The following is a 6,027-nucleotide window of genomic DNA, read 5'->3' as shown; positions in this document are numbered from 1 at the left end:
TAAGACGGCTAAAACACAAGACCCTGGTAATAACACAGGACAAGTGATCCATTCTCCCATGATTGTATGGCAAGAAATACACCATCAATATGTTACAGCAGCAGTGGTCCAGCAGTAAATGTCCACTTCAAAGCATAATGTTTCTGAAAAAGAATGTTGGAGTAAAATACTTAAAGGAACAAGACATAACATGAGGTCTAATCGTGATAAGAGCTGAGCTCCAAAAAAGTGAAACAATCTAGAGGTTTCGGTGAGGGATCACAATCTTATCCTTAGTTGTTTGGCAGAAGCAGACAAGCAGTCAGGCTTCAGACAGCAACATTTGGTGTGGTATATAAGTTGTAATCCCAACATAAAATTACAGTTTAATTAACAAATCCAACATGCTATCCTAAACCAATATAGTCACATATCAAGGAATTTAATGATACAAATGACACCAAAATGAAGCAAATCTGAAGTAGTGTCCAGGAAACACCTACCTAAATGGATAACCCAGTAGTGGTTTAAGATTCCTTCACCAATCAGTGAATCTATCAGTAAGGAATTTTAATATGAGCATATCTTGCTCTGATTGAAGTTCCCCAAATCAGTGGTTAACATATCCTTTGACCAACATCATCTGCTGTTAATAGACAGCTGTCGGAGCAAGGGAGTACAGTTGCTGGAGTTGCTAGGGTAACAATAATTATATGAACAATTTACACCTCTAGTTGCCTCTTGAAGCTGTATAGGCTTGTGAAGGAAAATAATTATAATGCACTGAACACACCTAAGCCAATAGCTACAGTTGGCAACTTGGATTTAGGAATGGTTTGAGACAGGTGGTAGTCAAATTACAAAACATCTTGTTACTTTTATCAAAATCAATTTTGTTGTTTGTATTCTACTCAATAAAAAAATGTCACGAGAATGGCATTAATTATCTGATTCACAGTCAAGCTTATTAAAAGTTTGTATTCTGGACACAATGAGGGTTTACTAATATGTAATCTGCCACAGCATCCTTTTAACATTAGAGTGATGGCCATGTCACTCTTTAAACCCACACGTGAGCAACCTACACATTTTAAATTTAAAGACGCTGCCGCTACAGCTTACCTTTTTAATGCAGTGGAATTACCTAGTGTCAGAGTTAGCTTTTGAATGTCAAAATGATTAATTCTGACATTTCAGCACTAAAACCAGGCCCACAGTGTGGCGTGGCTGAGGTTTCAATCTGTGAACTATATTTTAGTCCCAAGTGTGGAGGGCCAAACCTCACTGCTTCCTACATTGACATTTGTGACTTCTACTTCATTGGCACATTTGCTGCATACTTTAAAGTGACCTTAACAAAAAAGGCCCATATGCACAAGACTCTGTCTCGTCAGCAATCAAGATCCATATAAATAAGGAGAAGAAAATGTAGAAAAGGCAAGTATCCTACACCAATTATTATGCCAACTTAAGTCTTTTAAAATTTGGAGTAAGAGTAGTGTGGCATATGTGGAGAAGAGGAAGGTATGCTTGCTGGGCAGGGCCAGAGGGACGTTATGGAAGCATGAAAACGTGCTAGCTAGATAATTATTATATGTGAACATTACTAACTAGGACAAAGGATATATACACTGTTGGTAAAATTCAAACAAGGGACAATGAACTACCCAGAGAATAATTACAAATGCAAAGAGCTAGCTAGGACATTTGGAAAGTGTGCTAGCTAAAGAAGTTATGGAAATGTAAAAGTCGTACTTATTTTGGTCAAATGGAAAAAAAATTAAATTTCACAGACCATGTGACATTCCAAGTTCATTTTGTGTTTCCTGTGTGTCGTTTATGATCACTGCATTTACAATCTCTGCTGAGGACTAGTAGAGACGCTGCAGCTACATTTGCTTAGCTAAAATGGAGTACCATGGTTCATCCTGGGCAGCTCCACATGTATAGGGCTGATGTAGCTGCCTGCTATGGTCTGGCACAGGGGGCCAGATTTAGATCTTGGCAGATGGGTTACGCCGACATAATGGAGACGGATACAGATCCGCCAAAATATAAATCCTATTATATCCTATGGGATTTATATTTTGGCAGACGGGGTACTCCATCACCGTTGTGATGCAGCAACCCATCCGCCAAGATCTAAAGCAGGCCATAAATAATAATTGCATATAAAAGATAGTCAATTATGAGGTAACCGTGAAAGTGCGATGCACCTCACTTGTTACATCTGGGAAGGATGTGGAACTGTTGAGCAGGACGCTTTTATCAGCAATTGTCCTGCAGCTTGCAACAATGAAATGATGGCAGTTGATTGATGGATTAGTGAATTCATTCGGATCTCAGAAATGGTGCATCTTACCGACAACTTTCCCATACAGGACTTAATGAAATTCACAAATTCTGCATGATGGGAGCATTGTGGCAACTTGAAGAGCACATTATGTTAAAAAATGCATTATGGAAACTTGCAACAAATGGTAAATGGGTCATTATAAAAAATGGCAGAGTTTTCTAAAACCCTGATGTAAATAGACCTTACAACCTACCCCAATTCCAAATACTTACTATCCTTGTGTGCTACAAAATGTGCCCCTTTCAATGGAACTTTCCATAAATCCTTGGGGTATCCCCGGGCCAAATGAAAAAAACTTTGGGCCAGATGTATCAAGATTACATTTTGCGGTCTATAATAGCAAATTTTACCGATTCGCCATTATAGACTCGCAAAATGCAATGTATGTAGGTTTTTGCAAAAATGCTGCGATCCCTACATATTCCTTAATAGCGAATCGCAAATTGTGAATCACTATTAAGGAATGCCTTCCCATTCATTCCTATGGGCCTAAAAGCATGTATGCGCGCCACATGGCACTTTGAAAAATGCAAGAAAGTGCATTTTTCTAGGAAATTGGTGGTAATTTGCGATTCCTTAATGCTAATTCGCAATTTGTGATAGCTATCAGAATTGCATTTAGGGAATTGCAAATTGCTATTCCCTAACTGCATTTGCAATTCAGGTAATCGCAAATAATTGCGATTACCCATATTGCGAATTACAAATGTTTGATACATTGCAAAATGCATTTTTGCTAAAGCAAACGGGCCAATTCTGCGAATCGGTCCGTTTGCGATCGCAAAAAGCGTTGATACATCTGGCCCTAAGTATCCTACCGTGTTTAGAAAAATGTGACGCGCCCACTATAATTAAAATGTACCATTTTCTTCTAGATTCCCAGACGTTCCTTGGAAAGAAGTCCCTACCCACTCCATGTAAGGTTGTTTTATAATCTTACCATGTTTTGAACAATGTTGTTGAAGGTGCAGAACCCCTAAACATATTTCCAAACTGGTCTTGAAATCCAAACAGGTTTGCAACAATGTAACTGCTTTAATGTTCTTCAACAGGCACCATTTTTTACTAAATTCTTAAATATCTATTCGAGATCGTTTTCAATACCCTTGTAAAGTGGTCTCTATATCTTTCCAGTTATAGACATTTTTTGGCCCAATATCCATTTAAATTCACAATTCACCATTATTTAATAACAATCCTTGTAAAGATTCCACAACACCTGTAAATTAGGCTTAAAATGTATAGAATTGTAGTCACTGTCACTGGCCTGTGTTGTGTTTCAAATGTACAATATGCCACAAAATGTCCCCCCAAAGTACAATACGTTTCAGCTAATTCATATGTATAATGCATTATATTTTAATATTATGTTCATTAATAATGATTCATGTTTTAGTTCTTCCACTAACACATTTATGTTGGCACGATCCCCTGTGGATCTACTTCTGTGCACCAATTCAAATTAAACCCAAATGCTGCTCTTTGATCACAAACGTTTAGGTCTCTGTTGTAGGCAAACTTTAGCAGTTTCATAAATGATCAGTGCATAACATCTAGAACAATGAGAGCACACAACAGCTCAGCCATGACTAACACCGAGCTGTGTGCTTCCTTCAGTACTGCCATTACAGGTACAACACTGCTCCCATTCCAGTAGCCATTCATAGATAGCAGCCAGCCATCATGCACAACCTTAGTGAAGTGAATTGCTGCACAGATTGTAAGCTAAACATAAATGAGCATGTGCTCTAACCTCAGAACCTGCACTGAAAGGACAGAAGCAGCCATTGCCATAGGGGTTCGGCCACCTCTCTGCCCTAGTGCCACTTCAAAAGTTACACCTGTTATCCATGAGATATGCAGAGTTATGGGTAATATTATTTTTTAACAGGTGACTTCTACTTATAAAATGTTATCTAGTGTAAGGGCAATATGAGTGTGTGAGTTGTGCAAAACAAAGGGTGTACTGAACTAATTGATATATGTAGGGCTGACGTAGGAGAAACCACGCATAGGAGGCCCGGAATTCGAAACATGGCTGATCATTCACACCACCTTGCCTTTGTGTGTAGCTATCTAGACAGAATGCAGGAAGACACCTGTCACCCACTCCATACGCGTATTCAAGGGACAGGTAGTGACCACAAAGTACCATTTTCAGAATTGCAATTTAAAAACCAACTTCACTATAAGCTGTTTTTAAATCGTGAGTCCAGAGACACCCAATTTGATTTTCCTATCCTGTCCAAATGGGAAACTACACTAAAGGTTATAAGGCAATCCTCATGTTAACCTATGGGAGAGGTAGGCCTTGCAGTAGTGAAATACAAATTTAAGAGTAGTTCACTAATAAAGGACATGTAAACTTTTAAAGTACATGTCATACTTTTTAAACACACTGCACCCTGTCATTAGGGCTGCTCAGGGCCTATCTTAGGGGTGACTTATAAGTTAATAAATTGAGGTTTTGGGCCTGGCAAGCAGGTCAACTTGCCAGGTCGAAATTACAGTTTAAACTTCACACAGAGGCTCTGCAGTGGCAGGCCTGGGCCGTGTTTAAAGGGCTACTTAAAAGGGTGGCACAGTCAATGTGGCAGGCCAGCTAGCAGCATTTAATTTACAAGCCCTGGGCACATGGAGAGCACTTTACTAGGGACTAATAGGTAAATGAACTATGCCAATTGTGGATAAGCCAATGTTACCATGTTTAGTGCACACGGAACATGTACTTGAGCACTGGTTAGCAGTGGTAAAATGCCCAAAATCCTAAAGCTAACAAAAATGACATCAGCAACACATGAGGTGAGAAGGCAAAACATCAGGAGACGTCAGGGGAAACCATGCCATAGATGTCAGGTCTAACATAGTGCCTTCAAAAGTTTGAAAAACATGTATGTTATTTGTTAGTATTGGCCTATTTGTCACAATGTGATCAAGTAAGCCCTACTTTTCTAAGTGACTATAGACCATTGTGTTTTCTGTATAGGCTTTTGCTTTTCAAATGTGAAGGACTAAAAAGGACACAAATTAATAAATGTGCATTTTTTAAGAGGAGTAAAACACATATTTGGCTGGCACAATTAAACCGATGTTAAAAAGAATAAAATCATTCAAAACAACAAGGCATCCTCTTGCTCAGCTGGTGGCATGCCATTAAACGTATATGTAATTTGAACAGCATTGGCAGTTAAATGTGCAAAAATATGTGACACCGTGGATGTTTCTAATTATATCACTGTTATAACAGTTTTATATGGATGCATCACAAATCATCAAAGGCTAGACCTCCATGCCCCCAACAATATTCTAATGCTTTCATTATTAACACAACATAGGTTGAGTAAGTGAATGTTTTTAAAACAATTTATGATATCCTATGTGTAAGAAAAGACCTCCTATTTGCATGACCACCCCAATTTTTTTAGACTGATGCCATTGTTTTTTTTAACTCTGTACACTGATACCAGGCCCTAGTGCATGTGCTCTGCCACCTCAAAGTTCATAGAATAGGCTAAAAATACTAACTGGCACCTTTAACATGCCAGTTTTAAAACTGCCACGTCGACCTGTTAAAATCACCCTCTTCATTGCCCAAGCCTTCATTTTAATAATTATAAGGCACCGCTAAGGTAGGCCCTAAATGCCCCTAGGGCAGGGTACATGATATTTAAAAAGTAGGACATGTGGACTTT

Source organism: Triturus cristatus, chromosome 10 (assembly GCF_964204655.1).
Source record: "Triturus cristatus chromosome 10, aTriCri1.1, whole genome shotgun sequence".
NCBI classification, from domain to species: domain Eukaryota; kingdom Metazoa; phylum Chordata; class Amphibia; order Caudata; family Salamandridae; genus Triturus; species Triturus cristatus.
Note: the sequence above shows the minus strand (reverse complement) of the source record.